The following is a 20,080-nucleotide window of genomic DNA, read 5'->3' as shown; positions in this document are numbered from 1 at the left end:
ATAAACAATGTGAGAAACTCAGATATATAAGCTAGGCACCAAATGGCTCCTTAAACCAAGGAGCCAAAACAGATTGCCTAGTTGCCATTTGGGGGCCAGACGTCTTGAAAGTTGCATTTTTCAATAAGACTTTTTGGTTCTTGAAATTCATTCTGACTGTGCAGATAAAAATATAATGGTTAGAATTCTACAGGATGTGTTGCTAGCATGTGAAAACAGTCAAGATCCAAGGATCCCCAGCCATGCACCTTCAAATGATGGAGATGTCCTGGGCATCGTCACCTGGTCACAAGTGGCCAACAGCCAGGTGCAAAATGCGTCTGGTGAATTCTGAATGCTGCATATATATTTAAAAAAACCAAAACAACAACAAAATCCATTAAACAATTAATACAATTCAATAAATACAACTCATAATGATACAAAGTATCAGAAATAGCTGTTGAGCACCAGCCCTGAGCCTGCCTAAGCTGAATGTGTCTTACCACCTGGGTAAGTGTGTATATGTTTGTAGCTGTAGTTACCTTTCCAGTTATAAAGTAATAGTTAGCAGTTCTTGTATTACTCGATGAAGCTAAAAAAAGGGGGGGGGAGAATATCTACTTGAGTACCACCCAATATGTGTATGTTGAAGCATCCAATTAACATGTACCATGCAGTCCGATTTAAAATTTACCAGGTATTTCAGTATTGTTTTACATTAAATTTAGTTGAAATATTATCCCTCTTTATTTAAGGCAGCTGTACAAAGCTTTTCTTGGGGCAGGGGCACCACAGAACAAGTAGCAACCCTATTATGTAGATGCCTAAAAACTCAATTTGAAAATACAAAAACTGGGGTCAAACTTTAAGGAGTTCTGCTGCATTAAGCAGCTAATACACCACCTCTTTTGGCTTGGGGGGGAAAAGTCTTCATCTACATACTAAAGACTAATGCTATTATTCATTTATTAAGGAAAATCAATATTATCTTGATTTTCTATGGCTTCAATAAGTCAGCAATTGTTAGTTAAGATAAGGAGTTCCATAATAAAAAAATGTGCCATTAACAAAACCTTAATAAAATTCTGGGTCATTTTGTTTTGTTTTTAAGATATTCTCTTTTTTCCCACCAGATGGCTGAATTATGTATTTCTGCTTACATATTGGCTTGTATGATTAAAACATGATGCTCTTTCTTGGCTTTAATAAGGGCATATTCAAATAAAATAAAATATTCTCTTAAATGAAATATAGTACAGCATTTGTCCTTAATGTAGTTTTCAGAAAAAACCATTAGGTTTGGTACACAGAGGTACGATCAGGCATTTTTAAACTAATCTATAGCTCTCCTTGAAAAGCCAGTATGTTCATTCTGTGTGCCCTATAGGATTCTGCAATATTTGCACATCAAAATACGCTCTGGTTTTTACACTTGGGATACTTAAGCTTTGTAAAAGAAACTGTGAAAAACAGTAAACTTTGAATCTTGGTTTCTTCAGCAGATTTCCCCCCCCCCCTAGCCATTGCTAAGTGTCCTTTTCTTTTCAGGGTGACCTTAACTTTCATATTTGTAAAATGCTTGTGAGTGTGTGTTTTCAATTCAACGGGTGTCATAATGACTATTTATCATCTTTAATGTATTAGACAAATGCACTGAGAGAAATCTCTTAGGACCCTCTTGTTTAAACAGAAAACCAAGCTTTAAGTCATTGCTGATTTAGACCGAGTTTCATTTATTGACAAATAAACAATCATGAATACATTTGCTGGAAAGCCATCTCTCTCTGTCACACACACACACACACACACACACACACACACACACACCTTTCCCTCCCCTGATGGTTTGGTGCATCAGCTGTAATTTCACACATCTACATATTTTTACACTGACTAAGACATTGCTTAATACAATTTGCAGAGAAGGTTTTGCACCCGTACATCTTGTTACATCGGCTAAAGCATTTGGAAAAACAAATTATGCCATGTCTCTGCCTGAAAACTGATAAAAACATTTTGCTCAAAAACCGTGCTTATTCGTACAAAGAGCAAATCAATATACTTCACGCAATGAGTGGAACAGTGGGGAAAAAGTTGAAATATTAAAAGTATAGCTCCGTGCTTTGACATTTTGCATTGCTAATTGTGATCTCAGCTGCTTCCCGCTAGGTAATGACCATAATGAATAAACATGCTGTGCTTATGAAGGACTTAGACCTAACAAACTGATCAATTGTTAATTCTATAAACTGACGGGAAGGTGTCCTCGCTATCAATAAATAAATCAACTCCTGTTTGTGGGATTAAGACACTACATCATCTCAGTATCCTCCGGCTTCCCTTGGACTTCTTGCAATAATGCAGTTAGCATTGGGTTAGTGGCATTAATAAAGCCAAAGTTGTTGTAATGTTTCAAAATCCATTGCATTGCATGCTAATTAAAGAATCCACGGACACAGGCAAAACTCTAGTTATTAGTAAAGTCACCTGGAAATACAGTACATTTCTCTAACAGCAACTCTTTTGTTAAACCTCCTCGACAATAAGCAAACAGCAATTCCAGGAGCAAATTTCAAAGTGTGTGTCATCCTTTGTTACATCTTTTACTTGAGGCCAGTGCTTATAAGCAAAACAAGATTATTCTCTACAAATCCAGAGTACTTTTTATCCGCAATGTGTTATTTGTATGGAGGAAATGTATTTCCAATAGAGCAATTTGGTTCTATCTGGCAGGGAGGAAAATCCAAAAGGGCAAGATCCTATTTTGCAGAGAGAAATGTTCTGAAAGCCAGTCTCTTACAAATAGCCATCATCTGCTACCGTTCCAAACTAGATTTAGCATTCATAGTTTATTCACCACCAAAGGTCCAATTTAAGAGAGAAATGTGTGTGTTCAACTTATGGGCAGTCGTTCGGGTGCTAAGGAAAGCAAAAATACATTTCCACTAGTTTCTGTAATCCAGTGAAGTGTTAGGAGTGTTAATTCTGCAAATGAAAAAAATCTGCAAAATCCAAGCTATTGGACAAAATTGATCCCAGTTTCCAAGGAATATTATTAACCTTAGGGCAGTCAGAATCCCCTCACCCCAAATAGAAATAGGTTGACAATTTTGACCCATTGCCATTAATCATCATCAGTGGATTATTTGGTATCGATTCAATGTATACAAGATCAAATCCTGGTACTGCTACCTAGTACGGCATTTTTATAAGCCTAACTCTTGCTGGCATTCTCTTTTTATCTTCATTTAAATTTCCATATAAATACATCTTTTTTAAAAATAAAATAAAGCTAACTGGAACTCTACTTGCTTCCACAGGAAGACAGACAGAAATAGGCACAGAAATCAAAATAGATGTTTGGGGGGTTTTTTGTAATCTAAAGCCAAAAATGGAAAAGAGCCATTAAAAACAATAAACTGGGATTCTTTTAAAACTCAAACAGCAGAACCTCATTGTGACTGAACTCTAGGGCCAAACAGCAGGGCTGATGCATGGTGTGTAATTGATGGCAACCCTAGCAAAATAGTTAAGAGTAGTAAAGTAATTTGTGGTGGAACCAGCTCTGCTGCTCAGACATGAATTGAAATGCAACTAAGAATATGAGGAGGCAGGAATGGTGGGGAATTTGTGATGGTCAAGTTGTTGTTGGCCATGGCCAATGGTCAGGGACAATGGGAGTTGTAATCAGACAGAATCTGAAGGGCTGCAGGTTCCCCATCCCTGACTGCAAGTAATTGTCAGAGGAGAGACATGTGCTGCCCTTTCTCTCCTTTAGCGCAATCCATATATGTACTGCAGTCACACAGGCAATGTGAAGCACGTGATCTGCTTGTCATTCAGCTTGTCCCAGGGAAGGCCAATGACAGCTCTGCAGGGATCTCCCTGTGGAATACCTGCATGGCCTGGGCGCACCACTGCTCCTCTTGCCACTGCCACCTGCTCAATGGCACCGTTTCTCTGGCCCAGAGGAGAGCAGCAAGCAATGGGAGCGATCAAGAAGGAACAGCAGCTGCCATTGACAGCTCACTCATCTCCTCTTTCTGTCTTTCTCCTGGGACGGATCGAAAACAGAGCAACACGTGACCAAATTGCAAACATACAATATGTAATCACAACTTATATGATGTCAAAAACAGGACATGAAACTAAGCATATACAATATAATTCTCATCAACATAAACAAGCTGAAATGCTTTGTTTTTCATTGGATGACTTTCCCCTATTTGTTTCTATTCATGATCAGCAGTGACTTTTCAGAGACTTTTCAGATTTCTGTTTTATTGTTTATGTTGATGAGAATTATATTACATATGCTTAGTTTCATGTCCTGTTTTTGATATCATATAAGTTGTGATTACATATTGTATGTTTGGTCACGTGTTGCTGTTTTCGATTCACTTCATTGTTTGCAACACAGGAGTTTGGTTTGGTGTTTGCATTTTTTTTTTCTCCTGGGACAACGGTGGGGATTGAGCCCTGATGCAAAAGGAGATTAAGTGAGCTACACACACACCTGATTGTTTGTTTGTGGCATTTTTACCATGCATTTACAGTGAGTTCTCTGGCCTATGTAGATCTTGAACAAAACAAAACAAAACCCATTAAAAATATATATACAGCAACATGAACACAAAATCAAGCACCAGTTAAAAACAACGTCAGGATAAACCAGGATAAAACCAGAAGATCTAAAAAGCATTCAAACGTGTTTTGAAACTGAAGAACCTAAGAAAATAAAAGGTCTTCACCCAACACAAATGAAACCGCAATGCAAGAAACATTGGAAGAGCTCTGCTGGATCAGGCCAAAGGCCCAACTAGTCTGCCATCCTGTTCTTACAGTGGCCAAACAAATGCCTATGGGAAGCCTGGGCTCTCCTCACTTGCAGCTCCCAACAACTGGCACCCAAAGGCATACTGCCTCTGACAGTGGAGGTATCCTCCATTAAGTTGTCCAATCCTTTTTAAAGCCATCCACGTTTATGGTCATCAGTACATCTTGTGAGAGTGACTTCTGCTGCCACACAAGCACCAGACAAACCTCTCTGGTTGTTTCATTAACATAAAACATTTGTAGATTTGAGATTAGATAAGGCCTAATCTCTCAGATCTTCTCTCAGCCACCTGAAGTAAGACAGAGTACCCTCCTCTGTTCTTCCTTCTCCCTTACTAGAGTCTTTCATTTCTCGTGACACTAGGGAAGGCTTTCCACAATTGGGGTGCCACCATCGACCAACTCCTCTCCTTGGTAGCCACCCACCTCATCTCATTGGGGGAGCTGCAAAACAGCACTTGAAGATGTTGTCAGGGTCCAGGCAAGTATATATACAGCTTGCCAGAGCACCTGCCAAACCCAGAGCTGGAACTAGCTCCAAGTTGCAATCCCACACTTGTGATTTTCATTCCTTGAAGGCCTCATTCTCCTATTGTTGCCATTTATGTAGTGCCATCAATATGTGCACGCTTTATAAACAACATAGGCAAAAAAGACTTACATCTTTCAGGGAAAGGACCATAGGTCAGTGGAAAAGCTAACATCCCCGGCATCTCAGACATGCAAAAACATGTATGCATGGAGATGCTCCTCTCCAGTGAAGTGAATACAGATGTCATCATAGATAGAACCTCATAGTATGCACTAGAGCACACAGGTGGCCCTTGACTTGGGCAAAAGCATCTTGATCTGCTCTTCCCCAACCAAATACCCTCCAGATATTTTAGACTACAACTTCCATTAGCCACAGCCAGCATGGTCAGTGGCCAGGGATGATGGGAGTTGTGGTCCAAAACATCTGGAGGGCACCAGGTTTAAGGGAGGCTGGTGTACAGGATCGCAGCTTAACTGGTATATTGCAGTATGAGCCATGGGCAAGAGCCTAGTGCCAGGGCTAGTGGTCTGGAGGTGTATCAAGGCCAAGAATGAGCTGGAGGGGACAGGTGAGCTGGCTCACTGCTAGACTGGCAAGCAAGAGAGATAGCAAGGCAGTATGTTGAGAGGTAAGTAGGGGCACCCTAATCTTCACCCCAACTGAAACTGAGGAGTCACAACAGAGTCTGGGGAGGGGCTTTATCAGATTATTGATCCCTTCTATCAGCAGACCCCTCTTGAGCCAACAGCAGATAGGCCAACCCTTTCTGTAACAAGGTGTGAACTTAAAGCAAAGGGAGTGTAACACACACAGCCTTATAGCCTAGGTATTAAAGCCACACATTTGATTGAAGGAGCTCAAGCTGTAATGCACTCTTCTCTCCCAAATATTTCGTACTCACCACAACTCTGTCAGGTAGGTTAGGCTGAGAGATGGTGACTGTACCAAGGTGAGCGTTGTGGCTGACTGGGGATTTGAACCCTGGTCTCCCTGGTCTTAGCCTTTAAGTGCACTGGCCTTCACACATGCAACTTGGACTATTCAGGGTACATTTTTGTTTACTCCCACAATGCTAGTAAATTTTGAGAGGTATGTGACAATTCACTGGAAAAAGTGACACTGTGAATTGTGAATGAGATGGGGAAAGAAAAAACTTGATTATTATTATTATTATTATTATTTCTTTAAATGTATTACGGGGAGTGAGTTTGACGATTACCTCCGATTATTTAATGCTTGAGGCAAGCAGAATTAATTTTTGTGTATATTATTAGCACCTCACCCTGCTGAGATTTTCCCATTGTTACACTACGGAACATTGTAGTTAGACCGCTCACAGCTATTGTGCATGCTTTTAAAAGAGGTAAATCTAAATAAATTACGTTATTAATATATTATCCTTACTGGAGAAGCAGCAAGGGGCCAATTGAAAAGTGTCCCCTACTGTGACTGAAACTACATGGGTATAAAGTATTAACTCCATCAGAACGCAACACGGGGACCATGCACAAACAAACAACGAGCCAGTTTTAATTCCTTTTGCAAACGCTCTACTCATTTGCAAATATGTATCCTATCTAATCTTTTCCTAAAACTTATTTATTCAGACTTTCTATTCTCATCCCATACTCTTGACTATAAAAAAAGAACAGCCCTAGTTCTATTGCAGAAGGAAAGCTGCTATGACTTCTCCGACAAGGCTTTCTGGAGAATCACCTCCTATGTTCTGTTGTTGTTGTTGTTGTTGTTGTTGTTGTTGTTGTTGTTGTTTTCCTCTTCTTCTTCTTCTTCTTCTTCTTCTTCTTCTTCTTCTTCTGTGGATTATTCCAAAGAAGTACCGGTATTTCACTCCTCATCTTTTCCAACAAGGCTTTCTGCATAATCTGTTCTGTTGTTGTTGTTGTTGTTGTTGTTGTTGTTGTTGTTGTTGTTGTAATGTGTGAATTATTCCAAAGAAGCGTTTCATTTCTTGACTTCAGTTAAATGGGTAGAGATCATAACTCAGCCAGTTATAGAACGCATGCCTGATATGGAGATTTCCCCAAGTCCAATCCCCGGCATATCCAGCTGAAATAATCACATGGCAGTTAGGGCTAGACAAATCTGTCTTCCTCCAGCTCATCACTTTAACATGTGTTCATTAGTAAACCCATTCCATCTCACTTCCACATTAGTGACCAATCTTTGGACAAACAAAATGCTTAAGACAATGGAGTTTTTTCTTCCGTATATATTCCTTGCCAGGAAGAGAAGTCCCGTCCCCAGTTTGCTCTCAAGAGATGAGATTAAGTCCCCGATTTGCTAGGAGCTGCTTTCACAGTAAGAATAGCTCCCTCCATCCTCAAATTTGTGAGGGAAAAGCAGGGATACATACCTATTTTGTTTCGACTATGGCAGACCAACACGGCTACACACCTGTGCCTGCTCACATTTAGGCCTAAATTTAGGCCTGAAGAGAAATCTAAACAGAACTAGGGTGCTAGCTGAGGTAGAAGTCAATTTGAGGTAGAGTCAGACAGACAGGTTCATTCCCTCCCTTGAGGAATTTCTCACATTAAGAATCGTAGGATTGAAGAATTGGAAGGGACTACGAGGGTCATCTAGACCAGCCCCCTGCATGCAGGAATCTTGTGCCAAACGTGGGGCTCAAACCCACAACCCTAAAATTAAGAGTCTCATAATCTACCCACTGAGCTATCATTGGCTGATTCTATACAGGCAAGTCTCCACAGGCATTCCAGCAGCCACCAGGAATATGATGCACTAGGCATAACCAACAGGAATATGCAGTGCTAACAGCCCACAGCTATATCCAGGCTAAGCCTTAGAAGTGAGCAGAAGGATAGGATCCAGAAATTGAGACAGAGCTGAGGTGCCAGAGCCCATGAGACACAGAAAAATACACCAGAGCCAGGCAGGCCTTGACACTCAGGCAAGGTCCTGCTCAAACAGGAAGACTTTTATACTCTATCATGTTCAGGAGGGTCCAATGGTTAGTGGACAGGACTCAGACCACAGCTTGAGAATATTTCACTGCCATGAGCATTTTCCAAACTGCAATTCATGTAGAACCAGGGCTTCTAACATAGGGGTACAGCTGTACTGACCCCATACCAACAGGGGGCCCAGACTCTTAGCTTTCATTTTTAAAAAGCAAGTCAACCAGACATTTCTGAAGAAAGTTAGAGGACAAAGTGTGGCGGCAGCTCTAATGCTTCAGGAGGCATGTTGACCACCACCAACCCCATCTGGGCCCTCCCGGAACAGAAGCAGCTGGATAGAGGAGGGTGTTGGGGTATGTTTGTTAAAGCACTTCCCTCTTGTCCACAGAACCTGTTGGCATCCCTGCTTAGAACCAAAAGTCTTCAGTTACAGCAGCTCCCAACAAGTCAGGACAATTCACATGTACAGCCCCACAATGGAGCCAGATGGAAGCTGTTTCTGTGAACTAGCACGTGAGGGCTGAATCATACCTTCCCCAGTGAGGGGAAAGTACAGTCGTACCTTGGTTCTTGAACGCCTTGGTACTCATATGTTTTGGCTCCTGGACGCTGAAAACCTGAAAGTAAGTGTTCCAGTTTCCAAACATTCTTTGGAACCCAAATGCCCAGTGCGGCTTACACAGCTTCTGATTGAGTGCAGGAAGCACCTGCAGCCAATCAGAAGACACACCTTGGTTTTCGAACGTTTTCAGAAGTCGAATGGACTTTTGGAAGGGATTATGTTCAAGAACTGTATAGGATATAAAACAGGCTAAATATGCATTAGGCCCATGAATGGTCCAGCATGGTACAGTCTGCATGCCTTAAAGGAGAAGCAAAGCTACAAACAGAAGAGAATGCTAGAGTATCTTCCCAAGGATTTGCTGGAACTTTTGAGGAAAAGGTGCCTGCACATGAAGCAAATGCAAAGTATACACGTGAGACACATCCTCAGCATGAACTGCCTTTGTTTGTGTGAACGCAATTCCACAAAGGCACTGTGCCATGGTTTGCTTAACAAATCACGTATCCCACAGAGGATCACACAAACCATGGTTTATTTCTCCAAAGTTTGGCTTATTTTCCTGCTGCACTTGTCTTGTGCTTTTGCAGCTTCCTTAGCTATGATTAAGGAAGGGTATTTGGGTTCACACATTAACCACAACTTGTGGTCCGCAAGCCAGTCTAACCAACCTAACAAATTTGTTGTGAGGATTAAATAAGTGGCTGTGTGTGCTACCCTGAACTCCTTGCAGAAAGGGTGGAAATAAAATACAATAAAATAATTAACTATGTGTTTTTTTAAGTTATTGTAATCATTTTACAGTGACAAATATCTATTATTTTTTAAAAAAATCAAACCTGTTGAAGATTATGTTCCTTGTTATAATATTAATACTTTTAAAATGCAACATTCGGTCAACATTAGACTGTTCAAATACCCATCCCTATTGTAAATATCATTGTTCTTTATACATATATTGTTCTTTATAACACAAGAAGAAAATTAAGTTACTACTAGTGTCACCTTGCCGACAAAGTCCGTATAGTTAAAGCTATGGCTTTCCCAGTAGTGATGTATGGAAGTGAGAGCTGGGCCATAAAGAAGGCTGATCGCCGAAGAATTGATGCTTTTGAATTATGGTGCTGGAGGAGACTCTTGAGAGTCCCATGGACTGCAAAAAGATCAAAACTATCCATTCTTAAGGAAATCAGGCCTGAGTGCTCACTGGAAGGACAGATCCTGAAGCTGAGGCTCCAATACTTTGGCTACCTCATGAGAAGAGAAGACTCCCTGGAAAAGACCCTGATGTTGGGAAAGATTGAGGGCACAAGGAGAAGGGGACGACAGAAGACGAGATGGTTGGACAGTGTTCTCACAGCTACCAACATGAGTCTGACCAAACTGTGGGAGGCAGTGGAAGAGACAGGAGTGCCTGGCGTGCTCTGGTCCATGGGATCATGAAGAGTCGGACACAACTGAACGACTAAACAACAACAGTGTCAATACATGCAATGTTTTGCAACTTATTTACTAATTGCTATCTCAATTCTCTGAGTGTCTTGTAGCCAAAATGGGGAAATACACAGAAAAGGACGATGTACCAGCAGACTCAGGAGAACCACCAATATTTGCTAAAGCACAAAAAAACTATTTGAGAGGGGGACCCCTAAAAGGGGGAAGCAAATGCAAAGCAATCCAGTGAAGCCTGAGGTTACTCTCAGATGACCTGTTGATCAAACATTCGTTCTGATTCAGGTGTGGAGACATACTACCTTGTGTGAAGCAGTTGTTCTCCCACACTTTCTCCCATCACCAGAGCACTGAATCAACTTTAATTGTACAACCTGAATTTGTAGGTTTGCGATTGAATTCCACCTGACAGTAGTGACAGTCTGGAAGCATCCTAAGGGTATACAGGGTCCCGGGAATGCTGAGTGACTGTTAGGGGGCAAGGAAAGGGAGAAATGGTGAGAAGAGATATGGAATGGAGTATCCAGAACAGGAGTGCTCCCTTTTACAACTTTTTTTTTGCACTTATTTAATTAGATTGCATCAAGATACTTCTATTGCAGTTTTCTCCTCCCAGGGGGACCAAATTTAGCACCAAGACCTGAAGTTCCCCACCCCTGGCCACCGTTGGAAACCTCTGGACATAAATAAAATACATGAATTGCACGGTGCTTACAATTATCAAAATTTATATACCGCTTGATTACAGTAAAACCTCCAAACGGTTTACCAAAAAAATATTAAAGATGTCAGTAAAAACAGTTAAAGATAATTAAAAATGATTAAAAACACATCTACATCTGCATGCCTGGATAAGCTTGCCTAAACAAAAAAAATGTTTTAGGCATGCCTCCAAAGGACTGCAGTGGAGGTGCCTGCCAGGTGTCACTAGGCAGGGAGTTCCAAAGTGTATGTGTTGCCATACTAAAATATTGATTTCTTACAAGTGCAAAAATCAGCAAGTAGCGCAGTTCTCCGAGCAGAGGTGTTATATGCTCACAGGGTCTCATTCCTGTCGCGTTCTGTGCCAACAGCAGTTTCTGGGTCACGTGCAAGGGAAGCCCGACATAAGAGTGCATTGCAGTAATCCAATTTTGAAGTCGCCTGTGCCTGAACTACTATAAATCCCGATGTAACACTTCTATCCAATGAACCCCCACATGTATCCCCAATAACCTTATGCCTGATAACATGCCCTTCTTGTTCTCGGCTTCCATATTTTCATAATGCTAAAGGGTCAGTTCATTTGTATGCTTTTTTAAAAGAACTTTAATCCATTAATCTTTCTAGAATGCACAACCTGCTAAAACTACAAAGCTTACCTCACCAATGCAAAGTGAGTTGCAACATTTTCAGCTGGGAGAAAGGGCTTAATCCAGACTTCCCAAAGTGCCACTGAGCTACAATACTGCCTTCCTGAGACTTGCACCACCATATGCATACACACATTGGACTTCAGTCTGAATCGGATATCATAAGCAACAATATTAGATACATAAATCTGATACGACAAGATCTAAACACCAAAAAAGTATGCCACGATTAATTTTTTTAAAAAAATAATAATCTAAATCCTCTTGATGATTTCTTTATCAGCAGGAGTCCTTGTAATTTTCTAAGCGTTTTTTTTAAATGCCACAATAGATCAAAAGATCATTACTATTCAACTTATTTGAATATTTCCTAATTCCCTAAACAGTTGCTTACTGTTTTCTAATTTAAAGTAATTCATTACATGCACATCTTGCATTTTATGTCAACTCAAAGTGAATTATACATTCTCTCTCTCTCTCTCTCTCTCTCTCTCTCCCTCCGACAATTCAGTGGCAGCATTTCAGTCATCCATATGGTTCATTTTATTTCAGTATACAAATCGGCAGTATATATATAAATTGGCAGCAACATAAAGCATGATGGAAAATTACCCCTCTTTAATAATGCTAAACAATTCTAATGATCCCATAGGTTATACTAAACAACAGCAACAACAAATATGCAAATAATAAATATGTAGATAGAATGCTGTTTTTCAAAACCAGAGCTTCTCCCAGGCAGCTCATAATAGAATAGATGAAGTAAGTTTGTAAATGTTTTCAAAAGATCCCTGCAAAGTTTGAGGGCGAGGACAGAACAGTCTTCTTCTCACTTAGTGAATTCTCTAGGTATATTTAACTTCCAAGTGAGCATGCATAGGATTATAGTCTAATGCGCTTTAATTTGTGGCCTGCAAAATCATTAGTATCTTTCTTCCTATGAACTCAGAGTGGGATCGGGGCAGGCCTTAAAATGTACTAGTGCATTGAGCAAATGTAGTGTTGCACTATAATTGCTAGAACAGTTTTGGAAGCAAGGCAACCCTTTAATATCTTCTGCTACTGGTATAACACTCTCAGCCTTCAACAGCAAGGGGCCCTCAAGATGTTTTGGACTTCAACTCCCATCAGCCTCTCCAGCACATGCACTATGGGAATTGTAGTACAAAGAATCTAGAGGGCACCACACTGTTGAAAGCAGTATTACCTTGTTCAGAGTATGTAGCTCTTTTTTCCCCTTTCCTTAGTAGAACGCTGCTTGTTGTTTTTAATAAAGCTTTACATCTCATATCAGGAATCACAAGACAGAGAAGCCAGTAGGAGAACACTTCAATCTCCCAGGACATTCTATAAAAGATCTCAAAGTAGCTGTCTTAATACAAAGAAATTTCAGAAATAGACTGGAAAGAGAAGTGGCTGAATTGCAACTAATCACCAAACTTAAAACCATGGAGAAACCTGGTCTGAACAAAGACATTGGATTCTTATCTCATTATACATAACAAAGCTATATTTAGCCATTTCACCCCTTGCCTTTCCCTGCAAGACTAATTGCAGCCGTTAAGAGTCGTCAACAGGTTTTCCACACCCATCAGCTGATCACCCATTCCCACCACCCTTCTGAGTAATACCCCTCCCCACTCCCCCACTATATTTAAGGATCTAATGACTTCTGTTTCAGTGTATCTGAAGAGGTGTCCATGCACACGAAAGCTCATACCAAGAACAAACTCAGTTGGTCTCTAAGGTGCTACTGGAAAGAATTTTCTATTTTGTTTCAACTATGGCAGACCAACACGGCTACCCACCTGTTCAGATGTTGTTACACTCCAGCTCACATCAGACCCAGACACCATAGTCAGTGACCAGGAACCATTATCATTCAATGTATATACTGCTCAGTGACAAAACAAGTTTCTAAATGGATTACAAATTATTATTTAAAAAAAAAATAAGCTGCATCAACCATTGCAAGATAGATCCTCACAGTGGGAAATGTTATAGTCTAGCAACATCTAGAGGGCCACAGGTTCCCTATCCCTGAATTATACAGAATCATAGAATCTCAGAGTTGGAAGGGACCCAAGGGTCATCTGGTCCAATCCCCTGCAATGCAGAAATCTCAACTAAAGCATTCATGACAGATGACCATACAACCTCTGCTTTAAAACCTCCAAGGAAGGAGAGCCCACCACCTCTCGTGGGAGTCTGTTCCACTGCCAAACAACTCTACTGTCAGAAAGTTCTTTCTGGTGTTTAGTCAGACTCTTGTTTCTTGTAGCCATTGCCTCAGGTACTACCCTCCAGAGCAGGAAAACAAGCTTGCTCTACCCTCCACGTGACAACCCTTCAGATATTTGAAGATGGCCATCCTATCTCCTCTTGGTCTCCTCTTTTCCAGGCCAAACATACCCAACTTCCTCAACTGTTCCCCAGAAGGCTTGGTTTCCAGACCCTTGATCACCTTGGTTGCCCTGCTCTGCTCACATTCCAGCTTGTCAATAGCCTTCTTTCATGGTCCTAATTAATTATATGATTCCATCAACCTTGTGAGGACAGCCCACCTCTTTATTTCACTGGAAGACAGCAACATGTCCAAGGCCACCACAACTGGGCTGATATTTGGAATCATTCCTTCGATGTCTGCTCTCCAGCTTTCTTCCAAATTTATAGTGGAGAATGGGAGGATAAATATTAGGGTGAACTAATAAACTGGATACAGGTAGGTAGCCGTGTTGGTCTGCCATAGTCAAAACAAAATAAAAAAATAAAAAATCCTATCTGAAGAAGTGTGCTTGCACACGAAAGCTCATACCAAGAACAAACTTAGTTGGTCTCTAAGGGGCTACTGGAAGGATTTTTATTTTTTTATTTTTTATTTTTGTTTTAATAAACTGGAGTAAAGCAGTGAAAATAAAAGCATACTGTGATCCTTCACTATAGCAATAGCCTTTAAAACTATTGTCAGCAGAGCAAACTTTGGTTGTGAGTTTGGCAAAGGGAGTAGGCTGTATGCCTGAGCCTCCCTTCTAATTCCTGGATCCAGCATGGATTCAATTGCTGAAATAGCCAGGCCAGCCTGGTAAGGGCCTGCTACACAGTATGGGTATTTAAGGTAACAAAGGGAGTGGCGCTGTGCGAGGTGCAAATGGGTGGGACTCCCTCCCTCCCTCAACTGTCTGCTAGTTAAAAATAAAGTACAAAAGGCCAGAGTGGTGAGTTGAGTTATGTGAGCTAGAAGCTTGACACAAAAGCTGCAGGATGGAAAGGCAGAGAGAAAGAGAGAGAGCCATGCCTGATTTCTGCTGGAATATGGATATTGGAAAGGCAGGACACTCTTGGGGTGTTGATGCTGTGAAGCCCTCCATCCTAGGCTGAGGTTGTATATATGTGCAAATGAACCATATATCCTAAAGACACCACAGTCTCCGCTGTGCCTCGTTCTGAAAGAAGCACAAACCCCGGAAACCCCTGGAATCTCGCACCACTCAGAAATTGACGTAGTGTGCCACACTATAAATATCCTTTCTGCACTACATAGGTTCGATAAGACAGCTCAGACAGCACTGGTGCAATTTAATTAGCTCCAAAACAAAAATGCATGGATAAACAGAATCAGAGAGGATGCTGAAATGGTGTCAGGTACTTATCTTCAGTTACTTAACATGGTCCACTTTACTAATCACTGTGGCAAAAGGAAAATTATGATTGTCCTTAATCTTTGATCTAGCCAAACTTTTTTTTCTTTTGATCTATCTATCTATCCATCCAAGGTATTGGTATTCCACCCTCCAGCTTTTTTTAAAAAAAAAAAAAAACAACCAAGGGTGCTTAACATATGGCTGATTAAATCAAATTTATTTATTTATTTATTTATTTATTTTTAATATTTATAGGCAGCTTTTTGTCCTAGATGGTCACAACACAGTTCACAGAACAACTGGGCAGAGAGGTGGGGGGACCCATCAGTCAAAAAATACGTTGCTTAAAACAAACAAAAACCACCAGTAAAAACAAATTCAATAAATTAGGCATGATGCATCTTGCTTAAAACGCCTGCTAGACTAGAAAGGTCTTCATTAAAGCACCTAGAGAAGGGGGAAGCGTCTGATCTCAGCGCACAGCTCCTGGTGGATCTGAGCCATTGGGAAACACTAGCAGAAACTCCTTCAAAGAATCCATTGATCAGGGATGGATGTTAGGAATCAGGCAGTCCTTAAGAGAGCCTGGACCCCAAGCCATTAAGGGTCTTATGAATTCATACAAGGAGCTTACACTTGGCTTGGTAGCATAATACAAAGTGACAAAATATAATGCATGGAATTAACTCAGCAAAACAAGAGCATCAGATCAAAGAGGAAGAGTCAGTAAAATCTGTTGAGGACCGCTGGATGTTCTGCTGGGTAAACACAAAGGCTTACTCGGAGACACATCAGACTCTGTTGCAGGTTAACCTATCTTGGGAAGGCTTTCCACACTGAGGATGCCATATAAACTAAGCAGGTCCTCTTTGATCACTATCTACCTAACATCAAGGGAATCAGAGGTGGATCTCCAAAGGTGACCGGTTAATTTGGGAGGAGGCAATCCTTTGGGATCCCATGACCTTTAGGACTATGTTTACCATTAAATGACTTTAACTGACTTAGAAGCAGTACAGAAATCCCCAGGACATACTTCCATGTAAATGGGACTGAATTGCCAGATACATATTTTTGTTTGGTGGGTGGGGGGGCAACAGTGTGGTGCTGGGAATGGCACTCAGAACTTGTTCACAAACTGAGATGTCACAATTATTACAGGGAGTGGAACAAAACCACCAAATGTGTGGTTTCCGAAACACTTGATTGGCTGGCAATGATGTCAAGTGCATTTTCAATCTCCAGTGGATGCAGTTTCAACATCACTCACGCCTCCTCAAGGAAAGTATTGGCATAGGAGTTTCTGCCATAAGTAGCAGGATCTTAACCAACATGTGGAAACGAGATGGGCAGTTTTTCAAACCTGAACTGGCGCTTCACTAAGAGGGCCGGCACTTGTAAAAGCATCTTTCTTTCCAGAATCTCATTTGGGGGAGATGTTGTTTCTGAAAATTCAACTATTCCAGAAATCTTGACATTCAGCACCTGAAGCCAGTTCATGTTGCAACAAGAGGTTTGCATAATTTCAATTTTTCTAGTGAGGGTAACAGTGCACTTGTTATGAATGGAGTACATTATAGTATACTTACGTTCTGTATAAACAAAATAATCTCTAAATTGGATTCTTTCAAGCACCGTGGCCTATACATAAAAGTGGGGCCTGGTCCATTAGGGCAAATGAGGCGCTGCCCCACCAAACCTCAGCATGTCCTCACCTGCCTGTCTTCTTACTTAGGCTCTGTTACAGCAAGGAAAAGGATGAGGACAAAACTGGAATTAGCTGGCCTTGCCTCTAATTGACTCCAGTTCCACCTACTGTTGGCCTCCCTGAATTCTGCTCCACCAGTCTCAATGGGCATCAACCCCCACTGCTTTTACATGGAGGTAACAAAACAAGGCTAATCCAAATAGAAAATGATAAAACTCAGGATTCTATTTTTTGAATATTAAAATTGATTGCCACAATGTTTGTTTGTTTTTTCATACAAAGACCAGACAGACTGCAAACGACCAGATGGTCACTGTGTTACTGTCCTTAATTAGACTTAATATTATCATCATAAATATAAGTCGCCACAATGGACCCACTCATATTGTTCCCTGGGTTGAGGGGGTAACTGTTTCCTCTCTTGAATGATTTGGTGTGTGTGTGTGTGTGTGTGTGAGAGAGAGAGAGAGAGAGAGAGAAGAATACTCTTTCATAGGTCTCTATATTCGCAGGTTTACCAGAAGACTACACCATGTCAGTAAAACATTATGCTCTTTTTTGAAAAACAACAAATGAATTCAGTTACTTCCCATCAAAACATGCAAGGGTGTGTGTGAAGAGAATGCCAGCTACGCAAATACAACTTGTGCCAGGGAAAATGTATGTCAAAGCAATTTGAAAACACATCTGTGCAAAGGTTTGCATGCAATTACTGTGTGCGCACCTTGGAATATATTGAGTGGCATACTGGGAATACGCTGTCGTGAGTTATTTATTTTTACAGCATGTGGAATCGGGGGGAGGGGGGAGGGAGCAAGCAGCCCACAACATCTCAGCTGGCTACCTGAAAACTAAGGAGTGTGATGGACAGGAAATGCTTTCCCAGCCACAGACACCCGCACTTACCGTTAAGCAAAGGACACCACACAATTCAGCCTGTTAATGTCAGGGTACTCCGGACTGCTAATACAAAAGTGAGGACCGATCAGGTCTATATATCTGTGGCTTGGGCTTTCTAGCAATTAGTTTGACGCGCTGCCCTGGTTTACACATACACTCTCTCACCCTCTCTTGTCTCCCAACACTTCCACTGCTCCAGCTAGACAGCTTACTCACAGGTAAGTATGCATAAGATTGCCGTTTTAAGTCATTCTACTCCCACCATGGGATAAGCTTCCCGGGTTGTAATACACAGTTTGCAAATAATGACAACGAATGCATGCAGAATTTATTTCACGCAGGCCAGGTAGCAGTGCAGGCTTTAATGGCGTGATGACATCAGTCACTGTCACAATAAAGGGGGGGGGAGAGTAGTGGTTCCAGATGCTCCTTATGTTAACAGAAGTTGTCCCTTAATACATATCCTCACAGCAACACAGTACAATTTGCCCCGCTCCCCCTTGAGAAAAAAAACGTTCCTATAGTTTTGATGTGCACACACCTCAAAAGTTGCCCGGAGGGGTGGGGGGGTTATTTTGTTTTTCAGCTGTGATTAACTTACAAAATGGAAAGACTAAACGGGAAGAAGGATTCTCTCTCTGCACCCACACAGAAGGGAACTCTCTCCACTCACCTCCGTCTCATGTACTTCATTTCTAAAACGATCTCCTGTTAAAGCACAGTTCTTCGTCCGCCGATAAAATGAATGAACACGCACTTTATCTCCTGCGATCAGCCATATTAACCACGCTTGGCTGGGGCTGTCTGCGGATAAAGGAGTATAACACAGCAGGAGACCCACTTCGTGCGCTGCAGGCGGCGAGAGAAGAATCCAAAAAAAAGTTTTATTTCACTCTTTCGTGGGGGGGAGGGAGTCTTTGCCTCTCGACGCACCTCCTTCACACCTCCACTTACCCTGGATAGGTTTCAGGTTTCAGTCAAGAAATGTGACCGTATGCGGCGATGGGGAGGGGGGAGGCGACAGCGGATGGAAAGGGAAGAGCCTGCCCGGTTACTCGGCACCCCGATCTCGACCAACAAGAGAGGACGCATCATCCATCTTTCTGTCTCTCTCGCTGATGGATCTTCACTCCTTTACAGGTTTGCCACGCTTCGCCGCTGAACGGACAAAGGAGACTTTTATTTCACACCCCCGTCTAGAGCAGACTAGGAACTGTACAGGAGAGGTGGCAACGAAGATAGGGGTTTTTTTTTGCTCGCGCGCCTCCCGGACAAACACGACCGCGCTTTCGGAAGTGCTGCGCTCGAGAACATTTTCCCAGCCCCCCCCAGCCCAGCCCCAGAAGGCGCTCGCACTCTGCGTAAACTGGAAACACCTTAGTTCCTCATTCCGGCCGCGCGTGGGAGGGCCGGTAATGGTTCTGCGCGATCAAGTGCACTCTGCACATGCTCCGGGTCTCACCGCTCCGATCTAGTGCAATGCGGCGCGTTGGCTTTCCAAACAGGCTGAGCTCCGCGCGTTAAACCCTTCCTACGACAGAAGAGGCGCTGGCCAGCCAGGATTTGGCTGGGCATCACAGTTAGCCAGCCACATGGCTCACAGAGTGCCCAGGCACAAACGTTCTCCCGGCCTCCCAGTGCCCATGGACTCGGCCAGGCTCTCCCACAAAGCGGTCCACTTCAGCTGTGGCTGGCTTCGCCAGCTTCTGCTCTCCAGCTCTCCAAGCTCATCGGTTTTAAAACAAGCCCCACGGCTTCCTACATCTGGCCCCAGAATCCAACACAACACAACCCACACACACAAAGAAAGAGAGAGAGAGAGAGAGAGAGAGAGAGAGGTAGCTTCCTGTCACACCTGCCCACAAACAACTATCCAATCCCCTAGGAGGAATTGCTATTTTACGCGCGCTCTTGCCTGGAGAGCAAGTGCCACTGAACTTTGTGGAATTAACTTCTGAATGAAGCTTTGTCTCCAAATGCGCCACCCGACAGAGTAGACTACTGGTCCCCAAAACTAACCAAGCCTGTCGGCGCTCCGGCGCCTCAGATATTTAATCCTCTCAATCTCTGGAATCTCGAGAGGGAAAACAACGGATACAGAGCAACCATGTGCGTGCTTCCTCGGAAATACGTGACGTGCCTCACCCTTTTCAATGGGGCTTACTCCCAG

The 20,080-nt window shown here is 42.2% G+C and overlaps 1 protein-coding gene across 2 annotated transcripts in view; it reads right to left on the bottom strand.

The window, feature by feature from the left end:
* Window positions 1-18,798, bottom strand: part of TAFA4 (TAFA chemokine like family member 4) — a 122,352-nt gene extending 103,554 nt beyond the window's left edge. For both annotated transcript variants that reach the window (XM_033142574.1, XM_033142573.1), the window contains exon 1: window positions 18,584-18,798. The gene's annotated coding sequence lies outside the window, so the exon portion shown is untranslated. The remainder of the gene's footprint in view (window positions 1-18,583) is intronic.
* Between the last annotated feature and the right edge of the window lie 1,282 nt (window positions 18,799-20,080).

The sequence above is a fragment of the Lacerta agilis genome, chromosome 2 (assembly GCF_009819535.1).
Source record: "Lacerta agilis isolate rLacAgi1 chromosome 2, rLacAgi1.pri, whole genome shotgun sequence".
Lineage (NCBI taxonomy): Eukaryota > Metazoa > Chordata > Lepidosauria > Squamata > Lacertidae > Lacerta > Lacerta agilis.
This window is presented reverse-complemented; position numbering and strand designations above follow the sequence as displayed.